Source organism: Phaethon aethereus (genome assembly GCF_964289735.1).
Source record: "Phaethon aethereus genome assembly, chromosome: 9".
Classification (NCBI taxonomy): domain Eukaryota; kingdom Metazoa; phylum Chordata; class Aves; order Phaethontiformes; family Phaethontidae; genus Phaethon; species Phaethon aethereus.
This window is the reverse complement of record NC_138585.1, coordinates 16,315,241-16,335,231: the sequence shown is the minus strand read 5'-3', so window position 1 is coordinate 16,335,231 and position 19,991 is coordinate 16,315,241. Positions and strand designations below refer to the sequence as shown.

General features: G+C 48.3%; 1 protein-coding gene across 1 annotated transcript in view; it reads right to left on the bottom strand.

Annotated features, from left to right (window-relative positions):
- Nucleotides 1–19,991, bottom strand: part of P3H2 (prolyl 3-hydroxylase 2) — a gene marked incomplete at its 3' end in the record, with an annotated part of 71,871 nt that overhangs the window by 18,136 nt on the left and 33,744 nt on the right. The window lies entirely within an intron of this gene.

The following is a 19,991-nucleotide window of genomic DNA, read 5'->3' as shown; positions in this document are numbered from 1 at the left end:
TCAGAAACATACGTCCCATCCTGAAAAAGTTCATCTCAACATAATCCCATCCTGGAAAAGCTCATCGCAGCTGGGCAGCATCTGTTACAGGATAAAGGACTGACCAGAGCATCTCACGATGGGAATTTTCAGGTCACGCGGCATGTAGGTGGGACTGCCGCTGCAGCCGGTAATTACAGGCGTCAGGCTGGGGCAAGAGGTTTGCTGGAGACAGACACGTGAGCTGCTGACCTGATCCGGGGGACTGCTATTAAGCCACTATTTGAGCTGCTGAGGACAACTGCATTCTTCCACACCTCACCGCATTTACATTCACGGAGAGCATCCTGTCTGTGCAGACTTAAAAGGGACCAAATGCATATCAGCAAGGGAACTGGTCCCTCGAGATGCAAGCTGCAATAGTCTGTTGTGGGATGTTCTTTTTTCCTTTGGTTCTAGATCATTTTCAGAAAGCTGTCAAAAACTGTCACAGATCCTCGCATGGGCTTAGTTCTTCCCGGATAAAATCCTTCCTATGTGACATAGGAAGAGTCTGATTTCTAGACACAACAGAAAATCCCTTCCCTACCCTCGAAACAAGGCTCATACTGTGTCTAATCCTGCTGGCTCTTCACAGCAGAGATGACCTTTGGATTTTGCTAAGTGGACTCAAAGCAGAACATTCCCACTCAACACTTTTCAATTTATCATGTCCCATATTTGCCTTAGAAACATTCAAGTAACACAAGGAAGCCAACAGCTGCTAAGTTTTGGGGAGTTTTTAAGTGGATGCATGTATACAAAAGCAAATTCCTAACTGGTAAGACATATTCAGAGACTAGCGCTGACATTAATTATGAAACACTCTGGGGAAACTTTTGCCAAAACACTCTGAATTCACAAGGAGCAGGATATTTTGGTGTTTAAAGGTCTGGGCTGGGACTCAGGACACCTGGACTCAGTTCCTGGCCCTGTCACAATCTCACTGTGCAGTCATTGGAAAAAAACGTTTTGTTTGCTTTGTGACCGATTTTCCATTGTTTTAAACGAATAACAATAAAAGTAATAACATTTCTCCTGCAGGGTAATCATTTTGTTTGTTTAGATGGCAAGCAGCTCAGGGACCATAAGCATATGCAAGCATGTAACACAAGGGGATTTTGATCTTTGTACTGAATGAAAATCAGCAAGGAAAAAATGACAACTGTAGAGTCACAACCTTAGTATGTGCTCTAAGGTCTGCTTGTTCACCCCACTGGAATGAGATCGCTGGACTATCACTGCAGCATTGCACCAAACCCTGCGTATTTCAGCTGGAGAGGACACACGAAATCAGAACACCAGCACTGAGAGAGCCCCAGGAACACCCTGTCCATTTTGATTTTACCATGCCAGTGGCTAGAGCCAAGAAGGGGAAAACAGTACTTCTGGGTTTTGATGCTGAAAAATATTTTTTTTTTCTCATTCAAATGTTAGGAGTGTTTAATTTCACAGAAAAACAGGAAAATTATTTTAAGTAGCAAAACCTCAGATTAAAGAATTTCAGCAAATTGCAAGTGCTCGGTTTCATTCCTGCCTGGGACAGTGCTGGCCTGGACATCAGTGGGATTATGACTTCCAACCTGCAGTAGCGGCTTGGATTAGCAAGGCTGTTTTAACCGGAGCATTAGACAGGACCAAACACAGGCTGGAGAAAGGATCTTGAGTGAACGTCTTCAGCATCACTGTACAATCGATGCCAATTCTCATTGATAACCATTGAGAAAATCCTTTATGTAGTTTTCATGGGCTGCATGATGAAATATCTAATACAATGTTAACAAACCCTTAATAGTTCATCATCATTCTGGTACCTGTGAAGGTAAGCATCAGCCAGTGAACTCCATGCCAAGAAATCTAATTTGTACCCGTAATGACGTCACCAAACTGACATGCTTAGGAAATAAACTGTCTTGCTGGAATATGTCCAACTTGCTGTTTGATTTTATCATCTCTCCCTCAAAGAGAAATACAGAGGATTCACTTCATCGCTAACGCCCACCAGAAAACAGCTCAGGCTGGCTCAGCTTCACGTGCAGATACCTGCTCTGCATTCACACTCGCCCTCGCTACTTGCAGACAAATGAATTCTGACCCGAGCCCCTCTCGTGCCGGATGCTCAGCAAGCTTGTATAAACCCCTAGCCCCTTCCCTGGGGCATACACCACGCAACAGCGCTGTGGTTTTAGCTACAACGACCCCAAACTTGCAAGCCTTAGAAGTTTGCTCTCGGGTGCTTGGCATGGGGATAAGGAAGTGGAACGGGCATCGCGCCGGGTCGGTGAGACGAGCACCGCGCAGCGTTGCAGCCTGCTGCTGCAGCCGGAGGCACGGCACGGCGCGCCGCACCACCGGCACTGCGCCGGCGTTAAACACCCACAGAGTGCCGTTCACGCGGGGAAGCGGCTGTAGCCACAACACCCACAGGTACGCAGGTGCTCCCAGCTCACCCTGCAGCTTTCACGGCAAACACAAGGATACACTTTACACAAGGTGTAAAAGTCAGCGGATTTTAAAGATGTAGCCAAAGCAACACTGATTCTGACTGTCTGAGACAAGGGGACACAGGGCATGATATAACCAAGACCTCATGCGGTTTTTGACAATGAGTTCCCATTTCATTGAACATATTATCAGATATTGGCAACTGTCATGCATTCTGTGTGACCGTCATAATCCGACCTGTTTCTATATCAAGATATATTCTATATATTATATATATAATGTATATATAATATAGAATATATGTCTATATAATATTCTAGATTATTGTTCTATATTTCTATATAATATAACACATTTCTTATATATTATGTATCTTCAGCACGTAAGACATAGTTTGAATTAAAACTTCTTTTGGGGGAGAGGAAGAGAAGTAAGGCTTATACACTGGAAAATGTGTCAGATCCCCCAAAACCCCAGCGTTTCTTGCCATGCCAAGACTGGACCTACCTGCACATAACCTCAGTTAATTGCTGAGTGCGTGAGCCTGGCAAGGAGCTTCAAATGATTTGGCTGACCTAGAAACCAAAGTCTCAAACCTTCAGACAACTCCTGGCTTGCTGTACAGATATTGCTTTTTAAAATTTTTCCATAGCTCCACTGCTGCTCTGTTATATCAAAGGCTTAGTGCACTGGGCTCTGCAGAGGAGGGAGGCTCTGGAGTCAGTAAGCACCGATAACAAGGGAAATAAAAGATTCAGTGTCACAAAGGATTAATCTCATTGTGTCTATGCAGAGCTTACTGCCGGGGCAAGTAGAAGCAAGTAGCAGTGAGATGGCTATAAATAGCATCTGACCTCGTCTCAACTATTTTATTATTGCAAATGGAGAAGGAAGAAATCCTCCAGAGAAGTTACTCACAAAATTTTCCCTCTGCTGATGGGATCGCACATTCGCAGAAAGATGCTTGAGCTGTCTGCAACCCACAACAGCACCTGGTCTCCCTGCAGAAACACCAAAATCAGAGAGCAAGGAAAGCATAGGGCAGAAAAGGGCCTCTGTCGAGTGTAGGGAATAGATTTGAAGCAGCCTTTGAGTTCATTAATGCACCATCCCCTGCTCTCCAAAGAGTTCACCAGTTTCTTGTCTTCCAACTCAAGATAAATAGGGTTGGTCCCCTCTCCTTGCTAGTACTGTGACAGGGAGCAGATTTGATGCCTTCCTGGAGGCTCCACATGCATCTTTTCAGAGGTCTTCTCCATTTTCAAAATGCAGACAATCTCCAATGTGCTTTGCACAGTGCTTCTCAGACCACACCAGCGTGCCTCGCTGTGTGCTGCTGCTCACCGGTCACTCTGGTAGATCCAAATCCAAAACAGAACAAATCTGCGAAAATTTCTCATGAGAAAGGAAACTTGGGAAGAGTTTGGGGTTTTTGTTATTCCAACAAGCAAATTTTCAGTACACAAACATATGTGGATTGGTAGGTACATGGTCAAAAGAGCTGACTAGATGTTGAATTAGTCTCCAGAAAGTGGCAGATACTTGGAAATTTAAAACCAAACTGAACAAACCACTTCAATATTCTTCATGGAACAAATTATTTCAATTAAGCAAGAGAGAAATCAGCTTTCCTAACGAATCACTCACTTGGGCCATGCTGGCAGTATTTTACGTAAGTGTTCATGTTTATGTGCCAAGTGGACTGACTGCATCCCCCAGCCTGAAAAGGCCATTTTACACTGAGACAGCAAATTAGACAGAGACACTTCCTTCCTCTCCGACATGCTCCTCTTAAACTGTTCCCAGGCAGGTAAGGATGAAGATTTTTCACACATTTCTGGCTGTGAATCATACGCTTCAGTGTACACATGGTGTAGCAAATACTGCACAAGGAGCAGGGCATTACTCACAGCAAGCGACTTGCAAAACCTCTTCCCAGCAGGAAAGTCCCTTCCCACATAAATCTGAAACACACTGAGGCATCACAGAATTCATCCATGGAGCAAGCAGTGGGAAATGTCTTTGTGTTCACCAACCTTCGGTCTGACTGACTGTGAAAAACACTCCAAGCAAGATTTTGTCCTGTGTAAACAGTTCTGTCTAACATACTCTGATGACAGCGAACTTGCGTGTGAACCAGCATTTTCAATGAGGAAAAACTCCTAGAATAGGCAATGTGGGCTCTCCTGGTGCAAAACAAAACCCCTAGAACTGGTTTTTAAAGCTTGGGCAAGAAACCCTTTGTAAGGTGGGATTCTCTCCTCTATGCCAGTACGTGACAGCCAAGATCACAGACAGGAGCTGGCAGTAAGCAGATTTCAGCACACTGTGCAAAAAAAGTCCCTTCTATCATCTGATTGCTGGCCAGTTGTCTCCCTCCCTCCAGCCGCACACACACAACCACACTGCCAACACGTGATGGCCACACCACAGCCAGTGGTGCAAAACAGCCTGCACTCTGCACCACGGGAGGGCTGCGAGCAGCTCCCCTGAAACGCCTGTGACTAGAAATGGGCTCCTCCTCTATTTGTAAGGGGGCTAGCATAATTTGAGGGCTCAGTAAAAGCTTCCCTTATAATTTTCCTTGGAACAGCTGGGATGTACTCAGTCCTCAGGGATCAGTGCAGATGGTACCCATGAGGATCCTACACCCCAGTTTTCCTTGGTCAGGTAATTAGAGATGAGCCCGTGGCCCTCGGAGGTGAATAGCCTGGGAGAAGCAACACACTTACAGACCAACGGCAACAAGCAGTGCTAGATGCTAAAAGGTGGGGGGGTATAAAGCCAACCAGGCTTTCCACAGCGGAGGCTTTCTCGTGCATGTCTTTCCTCCTGTTGTTACAGCATCCGTGTGGCAGCCCCAGTCGTTGCACACCTGGGAAAGTATCAGTCAAAGATTAGCCTGTGAATTTTAAGCTAATGAAATCGAGCAGCTGGAAACAAGCAGTACCGGACAATCCCCTCCTCACAGACCACCAGCAAGAGTCCCATGGGCCACAGACTGTTAAACAAATAATGAGCTTTCATCTGATAGATTGACTGATAACAGACAAAGAGGCAGGTGGTCCCCTGCAGAGACTCCTGGAAATAACTGGGAGGAAAGAGGTGAATCTTGCTAAATCTGCTAGGAAGGACTAAGGGAGCCCTTTACCCATGAAGGGAGAAAGGTCAAGGCTGGAATGCTGCAATCTGACTAAGGCTAATACTGATTGCATGCTTTTAGGGGAAAAACAGAACAAAACAAACTTGGCAGGCAGTTAAAAGGGCTGGGGGGTGCATCGTGTAAGCGTGAGTCACAGGAGGAAGCAGACAGGGCACTCTCTCCAGCAGCAGAGATGCCACGGGAACATAACAATATTCTACATTTCCACAAAGTCTTCCAGCTTTGGGAACCCAAAGGCATTTGATTTGGGCCAGAAACAAAGCAAACTCATCTGTGATGAAAGAACTGAAGCAAAGTGATGACACGGAGATGGAATGAGGGACACCTGGGAGAGGATCACTGCACGGTGCTTCTGCAGACAGTCAGTCTTATGGTGTGTAAGACCCCAACACAAGTGTAATCCACAACACAGGGTCATCAGCACAGAAACAAACTTAACAGTGTCTCTCCTCAGGAGGATGAAGGTCAAAGCACACTGCCGCCCATCTCTATGAAAAGACTTCCATCAGTAAAGGATTTCATTAAAACAACGGTGACACACAACCTCCTCTCCCAACAAGGGGATGAGAGTTACACTCTTGAGACTGAATTAATTAACAAATACTACACAAGGGATGGTGAATAACCTGGGGGCTCTGCATGACAGGCTGGTGCCACCCACATGCCCAGAAGAATAAGGCAAAGTAGCTTATTCCAGCACACTGCTGGACATCAGTACTTCTGCCTGGAAAGGATCGATGGCATTTCCCCGGTATGTTTGCAAGAATGCAGCAATGCAAGTCGAAGACTGGAACTAAAATTAGCAGAACTGTCACATATTTTCTGTTTTCCAAAATCTGCATTTTCCTGCTTTTATGCATCATCTCCCCCCCTCGAGTCCCATGAAGCAGCAGTTTTGCAGTTTAGATATGAATTTTCTCTAGCATCTTGCTTCCCTGGATATTGCAACTAGTCGAGCTGCACTGGTTGATCACATCAGGCACTGGGGCAGACTCCTAACGTAGCTGTCTCCATTGATATGTCTACAGAAATAATTATTAAACACTTAAGAAAAACACAATCAAAAAATCTGAGACAAACAGAAAAATTCTTACAGCAGAACCTTTCTTCCCTTTCCAAGGTTTAGCAATGGCTCAGCACCTTTTAAAAGAGTCAAACATGATGAGCTGTTGAATGTCCTTCGGGAGCCTAAGTCTCCTGTGAAAATGCATATGCTTGTCTGACGTTACTCAACACCATCCAAACAGCTACATGTGCCCCTAGAAAACGCCTTTCTGAGAGGACGCACAGATTACTCATGACCATCCTGGAGCCAGGAAGCCACACTGATCTGGAGATAAAATGCTACTCCTTTTTTGCAGTCCTTTTCTGGTAAATAGAGTGTTGTCAAATGGCTTATCTAAACCCTGTCCCAGACCTGAAGGCTGCCTCTTCCTACCTTTCCCCTGAGCTATTGCTCAGGTCATCTCCTGAAGAAGGTACCGACTGAACCTGACAGTGATTATGGTCAGTTTATTTTATTAACACTAGAGCATTTGTTTGAAAAGCTGAGTGCAGAGCCCTGAAGGTGGGCTGTGAAGAGGACTGGGCTATCTGAGAAAGAGGCTGTTATCTCCCTCTGCCCTGAGCCACAATGGGACAGCAAAGGGAGAAGCAAACAAACTGTAAATCCCAAGGAGAAAACAGACTCATAGCCTATCTATGCATCGTCCCCTCACCCAAACCCCTTGACGGTCTTCAAGGAAATGGTTTTAATTACCATGTTTTTTCCAGACACAATGTTTCTGGAATGCCTTTTCCGGGGTTGGAGTCATAAACCAATGGATCATGACTCCCAACTGCCGAATGCTTGGAAACCATCGTGATGGCGATGGACATTAGGGCACTGCAGACCTGATTAAACAAATCATCAGATCACCATTCCAATTCAACAAGCATTGTGCAAAGACAAAAGAAGATCTACAAGTCAGGGTTGGGCTCTGCTCACCATGAGGGGAACTGACTGATGCCAAGGGGAAGCAAACTAAGCTTATGCCTTAGGGGACGTTGGAGAAAACTGCTGTCTTTGCAAAGAAAGTTCTGTGCTGATCTGATACATTCACCAATATTGGGCCAGCATCAAGGAACTGCATTTACTTTCTGCAAGGGAGAAATGCTTGTAGAGGAAGGGAGGGAAGTGAAAATATATCTATAGTTCTGCAGTATAATCTCAGTTGGTCTGGAAAGCAAAGGTAAGGTCCTGCAAGGGGCACTACCTGTACCAGCTGCCAAGCTAGATCAGGCCAAAAGTTCACATATCCCAGGAACCTTCCCCCAGCAGTGGCTAGGGGTGGACACTTGTGGGCAAGGATAAGGACATGGCAGGTACACAGTGACCCTCGCACACAGGGTATCGCAAGCGAAAGCAGCAGCTTACAGGCTTCCTGAATCAGGATTTGCCTCTGGACCACTGTGCTTAAAAGCCGCTGATGGACCTGTCCTCTGGGGAGCTGTGTAATCCTTTCTGGAACACATTTATACAAGCTCCAATAAATAAGGGATTTGGGAGATTTTAAGACATCAGTATATTATTTTCACCAGAGTAGATGTGTGGCTGAGAAAGACCTACTGCTAGGTTATGTTAGAGTTTCCAGAAGCCATGGGGGTTGCTGCAAAAGACACCTCCACACACGTTTACACACCTGGAAGGCAAGAGCCATTGCAGCAGCACTGCAAACTTCCTCAGGTTCCTCCAACGTTCATTACACTTAAACTCAAACCCATCTGAGTAAAACAGGAATGATTTTTCCCACACAAATGCATCTTCTGAAATGAAGGCAGATGAACTAGGGCAGGGGAGGAGGCCCGCAACTCACCCTCTCATCCAGGACACTAAGAGCACATAAGGTCTCAAGAGTGCTCTCTTGGTGGCAGGATGAGTATGCTGACATGAGATGGACTGCATTGATTGCACAGTGTAGCAACTGCTGGACATGTTCTCAGCAAAATCTGACCCTGCAAATTCTGGAAGAGAGGTCCCCTTTCTTCAGAGCTTCCGACTGCTGCAGCTGAGGTTGACACATGGAACAAAAGCATGCTGAAGGACCCACCTTCATGCACTTCCACCTTCAGTTTATCCAGCCCTACTGAAGAAACATGTATTTCATTTGGAGAAGATGTAATTCTACCCTTGCAAATGTGACTCTTACCCTACTCCAGCTCCCCAAGCTCTGACAAGCACTGTTACTAATCTGAGAGAGGACTTACTGGCTTTGAGAGAAGAGTAACACCAGTCTCCAGCGTGACACCTCCGACACTCAGCCCAAGGGCATGTTACAGACCGCGTCCGCTGCTGCTCAGACTCTTGGTGCAGCTCCAGCGTCTCCTGTGGAGTTACACCAGGGTGAATTTGGCTTCATGCTTCAGCGAGCGAGGCCGCATACCACTTGGACAATTGCCTCCACACATGACACACACCACAAGTCTCAGCTGGATTTGCTGCTTCTGAAATGAAAACACTTTGCTTGCTTTCCCCAGCCATAGCTTGGTAATCATTACTAAACACTTATCAACTAGACGGCCTTCATTTCCTGAGAGCCTGGACCTAATTACACCAGGAAACACTCCGCTTTTTCTTCAGACACTGAGAAATGCTGGTTTCTGAGCCCTCCTCCTACAAAGTCAAACTTTGCTCTGATTAGTAGAGGGGAGAGGAGGTGGAAAAATGCAGCCAAATCTCAAAAGGCAAACTGCAGTGATTATTCACAGAGATGCCTGGCTTTACTCTACATCATTAATAGCAACAACAAAATGTCACAGCTATTCCATCTCCCCTCCCTCCCTTATTAATCTTAGCTGAGCCCTGCGAGGCCCCTGCAAAGAGGTATCATTTTCCCCAGCTTGCAGGTAAGGAGTCCGATGTCTCAAGGCAAATCAGAACCAGATCCCAGGGCCGCCAGCTCCTAACGCCATTCCTCGAAGGAGTGAAACGAGCTCCCTCGGCTCCGCTTCTTTATCAGGACATTTGATCCAGCAGTGGGATGAAGGGGCCTTTGCCAAATGTGCTGCACGGAGAGCAGCACTTTCAGAGCCCTCCTTTGTGCCGCGGGGCCAGCTGGGATGCTGAGTTACAATCGCCTGCTTGTAACAGAGCTCAGAATATCACCATCAAATCAAACTGTTGGTTAATGAGCGTATTAAAAAAAACCTACAAATGCACAGTAATGGAGTGATAATGTCTGTAGCACCAAATCGCACGATCTGCTGCTGCAGCAGCATCGGTTTTACCCTGTGAATGCCCAGGAGCTGCTGCCCATCCTGGCGGGCAGCGGCGGTGGGTGTCGCATCCAGTGGGAGCCACCTGCAGCAAACCCGCCTGGGGAAGAAAGACGAGGAAGACTTGTGCTAAGGCGTTGTGTTTCCCCTGACCCTGACCAAGGTTTCCAGGCAGTCTAATCCTATTATCCTGGCTTGGGAAAGAGCATACAAAAAGGCAGAGCAGAGCTGTGGGCCCTCCCAGTGCTCCAGTTTTCCCTTCGCAAGAGTTAGTGGAATTGCAGGGGTAGAATGTCAACTCCCAGTTTGGCCAGTGCACGTGTGGCCACAGGGGTGACCCAGGAGCAAGTGGGAACGTGTCTCTCCTCAAGAGCAACCAGGAGATGTGCCTTCTGCAAAGGGCTGATCAACAGCACATCCCACATTTCTAACTCTGGGTTGCTCTCCTACAGATAGGTACCTTTACCTTTCTTCTTCCATCCGCCAAAAGCTGGAAATAAAACACAGACCTGTTACTCTGGGCAAGAGCAGTCCACAGGCTGGGCTCCTGGGGACTGATATCATCCAGAAGGGAGGCCAGAGCACCAGAGCCAGCACTTCCCACTTATCACCTCCAACACTGGTGACCAAGCACCAAACTGGAAGCACCAAACATCCTGAATGGAAACAGAGCTGAGTTTTTTGTACCACCAGACTTCCTGGCCTCTCTCACAACCACGCTGCCAGTGAAGCAGTTTATTTATAATCCCCAGTACATAACGCATATGGCTTGGAGATTGCAAGTCTGTTCCTGTATTTCCTTGGCATGCCTGCCTGGACTGTCCCTGCAGATCCCAGCACACCGGGGAAGTGCTGCAGGCTCAGGGTGCTTTGGCAAAGCACCTCTTACCCCTGGCATGTATTAAGTCCTGACCCTGCAGCTCTGCCACATCTGTAGGAACTTCTGCAGCCCTTCAGCAATGCAGGTCTTCCCATTTCAGGCGGGCAGACGGCACTTCTGGGAGCATGGTGCTTCGTGGTGGGGGAAGAGCTCAGTTCTTGGCAGGGAGGCTGCCGAGCCCCGACACGGTGTCCCACACGGGCTGCTGCTCAGGCACAGGGACATCTGCAACAGCTACTTGCAGAACGGGACTTTAGAGTGGAGACTTGTGTTCACCACTGGAACAAACACAGAGACAAAATATACTGATATCTACCTCTGAGCCGATAAACACTTGGTCCGCACAGATTCCTGTACTGGGGGCAGATATGGATAGAGCCAGGCTTGATGCCAGCCACAAACTGGACAAACTTAAGCACATACAAAGTTCTGCTCTGACTTTTTGGCATTCTCGTGGCCCTACTTGCTGGAAACCCTGTAGAGACACATTCCTCCACAACCTTCTTCATCTCAGGGGCTTCAAAGCATCCGTATCAGTGGATGATCTTCACTGGTCTCCTAGCCTCAGTTTCTCAGCTCTCACCAGCACCAGGAAGCAACATCCCAAAGGATGCATGTGTCACTTGCAGGCACAATGCAGGTGTTTATTCCATTACCGCTTGCTTTGCTCTGCCTGCCTGGGATGGGAAAGCAGCTGCTTGGTGCAGCTCCAGGGAAGGATGGCAGCCCTCCGGAGAGGGAGCCCCGCCAGCTGCTGCGGGATGAACAGCAGCCCGGAGCCTGCGGGGAGCCAGACACGAACGTCGCGCAGCAGCGTACAGGGGCGGTGGTGCCTCTTGCAGAGATGCTGGCAGGGATCCCCCCGAGCACAGGCCGTTATTACGCACAGCCCCGACACGTTCTGCATCGCGGCTGCCGGCTGCAGCCCCACCGCTGATGTCACCCTGGCAGGCTGAGACGTTACCCGCTGTCTGGGGCAAAACTGTTTTCTAGTATGCAAAAAATGAGAAGCTGTCTGCCCCCGCTGAGGACATTGCTGAAGTCATGCTCCTGCCAGAAGCCAGTGTTCTCCGAGCATTTCCAAGGGGAGTCTGGGTTTCTGCTTTTAATTCCTGGCTCTGGTTCTGACTTCCTGGGAATTCTTCTACCAGTCGCTACGCATGTCCATGACTCAGTTTCCCTGTTAAACAGGAGCACGAATCTTCTGGCCCTGGCTGCTGAGAGGCCGAGTGACAGCATTTAAATACCTCGGGTGACGTTTCAGGGCTTAAGACATTGCAAGATTTTTCTGTTGATCTTAAAATTATGCACCGGTCTCCTGTAAGAGCTCACTCAATCCTTATAAGTGGCTCTTTGTCACTGTTCCCATCCACACCCTGGTTCCTCTTTGAAAGGCAAATACCATAAAAGGCTGTTTATAGAGACTGAGATCTAGACAGGAGAAGTCAAATAGGGTCAGGCTCACTACGGCTTTGCTGCCCTAAGCTGCGGCCAGGGAGGGGTGGCTTCCCGCTCCCCCCGCGATCCGTGGGGAACAGCAGCCTGTCTGTCCGAGGAGCCTCCGACGTGGGTGGGTGTCTCCTGCCCCTTCGCAAAGAAATGTTTCATCTCCAGTGGAAATAGCTGGGACGGAAAAGGCGGCTGATGCCAAGATTAAGAGAATTAGGAAAATAGCAAGCGTCCCTAATCAATCACGCTCGCACAGTGAGGGTTTTATGTGCACAAAGACTTCACTTAAATTCTTTTTTGCATTTATCCACAAGGAAGAAAGAAAAATCCGGTGGCTGAGGAAATTGCCAGATGTTGATTTGCCCTTGCTTTCTGCAAATGTTTTCATTTTGTTGAAAACCCGATTTGCAAACTCAGGAACCCTCAAAAAAGATTTTTTTTTTTTTTTTTTTTTTAAGAAAATAAAACCTGCAAGCAGCTCCAGTGACAGCACATGATGTAGATGAAGGCAGAGGAATTCTGCCATGTAGCAGACTTCAGGCTGCTAACTTTTCCCTGGCCTGGAGCAGCAGAACTGAACCGGTCGCTCTCTCACTGTCTAGTACCAAGTCTGGATTTTCCCTGGCACGGAGAAGAGAATGGTTAAAGAAACAGATATGCCAACGCAGGGATTTTTAAAAGAAAACATGGCTAACTATATTAATAAACCTTATTGGTAAAGATCCTAATCATCATCTGGTTCACAAAGGTCCTTTAACTTGGTTAAAGATGATCCAGGGTCACGAATGAGAGAGGCAGAGACTGAAATAGAAGCCACAGAAGGCAGCAAGGTAGCCAGGATGTAATGACATCCTACGGCACTCACCCCAAGCACCTGAGTGGAAACCAAGAGCCCTGAGAAATCCCATCACCACCAGTGAGAAGGACCTGCATTTTGCATCTCTGTCCAAAGACAGCATCTCCAGTCCAGCAGCCCTTAGAAACTGCTCAGGGGTTATTCCAGTATTAACTTTAAAAAGACATCACTTAGGAAATCATCTATAACTTCATATCTCATCTCCCGTAAGAGCCAAAGTACACTTGCTCAGCCTGAGTAATCCACAAAACCTAGAGCCCAACCAGTACATATGGCTTCCCAAAAAACCTAAACGTACATTCTGGCTGCAGCAGGCAATGGAACAGCGGGTTTCCCAGGCCCACACACCACCGACAACATCTCAGAGCATCCCATGCTGCACAGTGCGCAACATTTCTGTTCTAAACATAAATTTAGAGACAGCTATTGATGGATTAAATATGAGGGGAGACCAAGTCACACGTCTATTGTCTCATTTACTCACTTAGTCTCCTGCCATGTGCATCTAACCATAATATCGCACTTAATTTTGGTTTTGTTTTTAAAAAGAATCACTTTGGGCTTACTTTCCACAAAGTCCTTCTGTGTGATTTAGTGCACAACAGCTGTTTGTTTCAAGAAGCTGTTGGGAAAACATTCATCAATTTCCTGCCCAGACTACTGTTAAAAAAGCACAGCACACTTCTAAAATTTAAAAAAATAAAAAAATAAAGATGCTTTAGAAAGTACAAATATGAAGAACTTTTGACAAACGTGTTTTGATCTTTGCTGAGGCTAATTCAAAACATAAATCACCGCAGGTGTAACTTCACTGGAAACATCTGGCTTTCCATCCAAAATAAATCTGGGCCACAGAATAAAATCTGCACAGCCTAAATGGTGGCTCGGTTGGCAAACGGAGGCATGGGCAGACTTGCACAGCTAGCACCAGTATGGCGTTCAGCTCTCCAGGTTATTATTTACAGATGCCTCCTATGACGACAGCATCCCTCCCCTCCGGCTCTTCAGGAGCGTGTCCCCAGCGCAGGATGCTCCCGAGCCTCTCCCCGCACGGGGAAGCACGGCTCACAGGGCTGAAGCCACGCCGCAAACCCATGCAGCAGGGAACAGGGCACGGGTTTCCCAGTTGCATTGCAAAGCCCAGCAAAGCACGACACGGCAGGGCTCAGCGCGGAGCCTGTTTTGGGGCCCCGGGCCGTTCCCGCAAGCCCTCGAGGTCTGGGAGAGCGCGCTCAGCTCACGCCGCCAGGCTGTGGCACAGGCACGTGCACCAGAAACATCCCAGGAATGATGCAAATATAAAGAAAAATTTGGTTTCCAGTGACAGCAGCAGAAAGCTCTCTGGCTGCCAGACCACAAACAAGCTGGAGATGTCTCCCTCCCTCATCTTACTTGACACAAGACCTGAGCCAAGCTCCTTCTTCAGCAGCTCTCCAAATGGTTTACCATGAGCCCATCCATATGTCTGACTCCTGGCTGCACACAGACCTGTCCTTGCACTGGCAAGGTGAAAACGCTCTGATTTATGGTGCACTGATGGCAGCAAAAGCACTGTTTACACCAGACCAACAGCAGAAGCAGCTTTCGACTCCTCTGGAAAAAGAGAATTGCCCTGGGTGAAGCACCAGGAAGGGCCAGAGCCCCAGCTGAGCTTCTCAATGGCTGTGCACCTTGGTTTGCCCAGGCTTCTCCCTGCAGCTCGAGATTCAAACTCTCCTTCAGGCATGGGCTGAGGGCTGCCCACCATGCCTGGACGCCTCAAACCAAAGCTGCAAGGCAATTGCCGTATCTCACTTGTGTGCCATATCACACGTTTTTTTCTTGTGCCCAACAGGTCAGATGGCTTGTAAGCACTTCTGGTCCCAGGCTATGCAGAGAAAGAGGTCAGACTTACACGCCCCTTAACTGCACAGAAAAATAGTCCTCTCCATCAGCCCTACTACGGAAAAGTTGTTATTTATGTATCTGATGACAGTGGTCTGAAGAGCCAGCTCAGAGCAGGGCCCTCTGTACCAGCTGGGAGCACAGCCCCAAACACGTAAAAGAAGGTGGGTAACTCCTTCTCCCACGCCCAAGTCAACTGAGGGCTTTAAGATGCCCTCATCCTGAAGAGCTCAGGAACGAGGTTAAGGGAAGGCACCAGAGACCAAGTCTGGAAGAGAAGGACCGTGAGGACTTAGCTTTTGGAAAGGAGATGGGCCCAAATCATGCAAGAAGGCTTTACGATCCCTCAAGTAGGAAATAAGTGATGACACACTGTCATGTTGCTGTGTCAACAGCTGACATATCGCAGCAGGATAATTTCATGGACTCTCATGTTATTTTAAAAGCTCTCTTCAAAACTGCAGAGCTATGGCTGAGGAGCTTCAAGCCTTGCACAGCAATGCCTCCACAGAAGACTCGCTGCTGTGGGAGACCTCAGTCCCTCAGGAACCAGCCTGTGCAGAGGAGCCGCAGCCAGCCCTGCCATCCACAGAAGGCATCTGGGGCTCACCACAGACGGCTGCCGATACAAGACCAGAGCACCAGCCTCCCTCCCTTTCCTCCTCCAAGAAAACAGCACTCTGACCCAGAATGTGTTCAAAGGGTTCATTGTTGTCTGGCCAGCATACGCGATGCTTGAAGCTAGCCTGGAAGTCCTCAAGGTTGTGGACAAAGTTCTGCATATCTCAAGCAAGCTACAGCACTTCTGAGAGTCTCCTTGATGCTTAAGAGGGGCTTTTTGTTTGCTTTTAACATCATGCATCAGAAACAAAACATTCCTCCCTCCTACTGTTCTCACTCTCTTTCATATTGGAAGCAGCCACTTGAATTTTCACCGATGCAATTGCCTGGCTGTTTTTCTAAGGGTCTGCAAATTTACTTTCTCTGCTTTTTTTCAGCATGCAGGGATGCAGGAGGAAAATCCTTGAGGACTGGCCCACAGGGCTGCCATGCTGGAAACCAGGGGGGTTATCTCCAGGAAACCTTGGATTTCATAGCACTGCCAACTGGAACTGCGTTTCTGCTTCCAGCAGTGGGTTTGGCACAAGGCACATAGTCAGATATCAAGAAAAAGAACAAAACCCATGTTCCCTATGAGCCTCATGGAAAGGCTACCCCTAGTCAGCACAGATTCTGCAAAACCCATTCAATCTCTAAGGAACAGCTTCGTTTACAGTCTGGTTTTGCCTGCCAGCCCGTGATGTTAGAGGCGGTTTCTGCATAGATGCATCTCCCGCGCGGTTTTGCTTCTCGGAGCAATCTTCCCTTTGGGAGAAGTTTGCTGGAGTTACCACGTGAGCACACACAACCCCTTCCCTGGAAAGCAACACGTTAGGAAACAACCTGGGCTCACACATCCATCAGAGTAGGCGGTTTTGCTCGCTGACCTGTTCGTTCCCTCACGGCAGCAAAGCCCCCCGCGCCAGGTGAGTGCCTCCATCCCCTGCAGCAGGCGGGCGCAGACGAGCCTCGGTGGCAGGTCTGCTCTGAACCAGCCGCGGCGCTGCCGGCCAAAGCGGGAGGCAGGATCCCGGGCCACGGCCATGACTCACTCTCCCAGCCCTGCCAAAGAAGTAGTTTGGAGTGAGGAAGCGACAGGGAGATTTAAATTAGAAAGCCGGTGAAACAAAACACAAGAAAATCCTCCTCAGGTCTCCCTGTTTGGGTCCAGCGGGGCAAAAGGGGAAAGGGTGTGCAAAGCGTGAGAGAGCACAGCGTGGCGCGGCACCGACGCAGAGACAGGCTCTGGAGTGAAACACCCTTTTCAGCGCTTCACCACCGGCTCTAGCGGAGCGATGACCGTGTCCATGCTGCTGTTTGGCACACAGCATGTGAGCCAACGCACTGTACGGTCATGTGAACACGCTCCATAGGGTGCTGCCAACCAGACTGGTGCCGGGTGGGTTTCCCTCACGACCCTCTACTGTAGAGCACTGGAAGAAGTAAAATATGCTCCGAACGTTTCCCCCACCACTACATATAAGGCTGAATGTTTCTGAGTCCACATACAGGTGCAGAAAAGCGTCAAGACTTAGAACCACTGCAGTCAATGGCAAATTGATTTGCCAAAGCGATTCTGTGAAATCTTGTAACACTAAGAAGGCTCAAAATACAACCACAAGTAAAATGGCCCAGAAAACAGATGCTCCAGGTTTGCCTGTCCCTTCAAAGCCACTCCCCAAGCTGTCTCTAAATTTGGCAGATTAAATCCAGCTGTGTCTTACACACTGACTGCCCAGCTAGCTGCTGTAGCTAGCCAGGCTGGCGAGCGCGCAGCAGCACCGACACGGGCGCGCAGCAGCACCGACACGGGCGCGCAGCAGCAGACAGGGTGGTGCTCAGCCGGCGGCTCTGCTCCACTCCAGCTCACACTTCGCCCTTAGTCGCCACGGGGAGCCTCCCAAGAGAGACATGGTCACTTCTGAGCATCACCACAGACAGGCTGGGCTGCGGGGGTCCCTACACACCTTCTGCCCTCTGCAGCCAAAGGTTAACTCCACAGCTTGCTTAGATACTTAGATCAAATCTGCAGATGGAGAGAGGGGAACTTTTTAAGTTTCCCAGGGAGAAATTCACATTTATCTTACTGTACTTTGAGCACCGTAACGAATGACCCTAACAAGACTCAACCATGCATTTAGCTGGCAAGAGGGGGTCGGAGGTAGAGCAGATCAGTACGAAGCACAGCCCACAAATACCGATGGAAGAAATCTGAAACTAGGATGAGTGTCCTGCCCGTAAATCACATTGCTGTGAAGAAAAAGCTGGAGGCATGGCGGTGATGGTTCAGACTGGCATTGGACTTGTAAGATAATTTCCTGCTTTGTGTTGGTTTAAGACAGACCCCATTTTTCTGGTCCATCAGGTCAAATGTCCTCTTAGGTGGATTAAACATATAAAGTGCTATTAATAAAGGACAGAAAAAGAGAAAAGAGTGCCAGTGACTTGGACTTACAACCATTACATTGACCCAAGAGACCACTGTGCTAGGGCCCACTCAGCCACGTCCACAGGCTCCATGTGGGCAGAGCTGAGAGCAGTGCCTGAGGCTCAGTCAGCACCCAGTACGATGCCACGCCACAGCAGCATAGCTGTGGTACACACAACACCAGGACACGTGCTGGGAAGCCCTAGGAGCTCTTCCAGTAGGACTTGTCCACATCAGCTCAACACCAGCGAGGACAGTGCACAGAGTAAGCTCAGCCCTGGTTGGGAAAGTGCCGTGTCTCCTCACCTGTGCCAGGTCCCAACATAAATTCCTAACTCCAGCATTTGCCAGTATAGCTTCTAGTTTAACGTGCAAAATAAATCACAATGAGCTAGTAGAACCTTTAAGCATCACTACCCAGAGCGCAGAACCTCTCCTATTAATTCCCCCAGCCAACTTTTAAGGTAAAAAGTTGTCATTGGGACTGCTGGGAAACTGAGACGGGTCATTTGGGTTGAGTCTGCAAGCTGACAAGAAAGTGGGCTTGGCTGCAGGAATGAGCCTGGACCAGCTCTGAGTTGATGGAATAAGCAGACCCTTACTTTTGGGGTCCACAGCCATTACAGGATACACATCCCAGAGCAATTACAACCAAGACAAACTTAACCTCTGTTCCTGTGCTTATGTCCCTAATCTAGGATGCTTCCTCCAGGAAAATCCATTATGTCCTGTCACACACACACTTTGCCCAAATACCTTCTTTGCCAAGCTTCAGCTCACGGCTGAGATTTGATAGCCAAGTTAACCAAGGGCGGTCTCAGTTCAGAGCAGGGAGGATGACAAAGTCAGGCTCACTTTTTCCCACAGCCCTCTGTGTCTGGTAAGTGGGACAAGCATCAGGAATGGGAGGAGGATGCTGTGCCATGGCCCTTGGGAAACCCCACTCCATGACCGACCAGGCAGGCTGGATCAGCTCCCAGGCAGGCAGGGCAGATATTGTCAAGGAAATAAAAGGTCTGATTAGGCCTTTCTATCACAAATAATATCAAAATAGCATATTGCTTTCATTGGCAGTCAAGCAGAAAATGAAACGGTTAAAAAAGGAGAAGCCACAGGTGAAGTGGACTGGAATAATGTGGTGTCTGCAGGAATGACAGCCTTCAAGTGCCCTTAATACTCAAGTTTTTCTGTTGCACATTGGGAGGTCTGTGAGGTACAAGCTATCAACTCCTACTCACCACCGCATGGGAACCCTCCCACGCTCCTGCCTTTGCATTGCTGGTAGATTGGCAAGTGTCTCCTCCGAGCTACAGCAAGTCCCTGGGAAATACGAGCCGGATGGTCCTCTCGCCCACTCTGATGCGCCGGAGGAAGGACATCCTCACTTTCCACCTCCGAGAGCCATTAAAGTGCACTTTCCTCAGTGCAAAGGGGAACAAAAATGCTTTTGGCTGGCATTTAACCCCAGTAAGGAACTGCGGGTCAAGAGTCTGACCCATAGGCTCTCAGCTCTTAAATCAAAACCTGCAGAGGACATCTTGCTGCTACACAGAATGACACCTTAGACTTTGCCAGACGTCAATACCTTGGCTCTCCTGCACTTGTGCATCACACCCCACCTGCCCCACAGCCCAGAGCCTGGGCTCTCTGGGGCAGGATTTGGTAACACGCCTGTGCACTGATTCACAAACTAAAGCACTGACCTTTTGCGACTCCCTGCTGCTACAGCAGCAAAAATAAATAAAAGCAGGAATACCAAAGAATTAATTGAAGCAACTTATTGGAACTCTCTAGAATGTTCCTAAATTAGCATTTTTTTGGTTTTTTGACCCTGCAGATCCTGTGCAAACCCCAGAGCACACAATGGGAGGGACACAGGGTGCATATGAGAGCACGTACCTCGCAGGTACCCTGCAGCAGGGGATAAAGGCACTGTAAATCTTGAGGATGTTCCCAGGCCACAGATTCATGAAAGCATCAGAGCTTTTACCATCTAAACACACAAGTTTGCTCT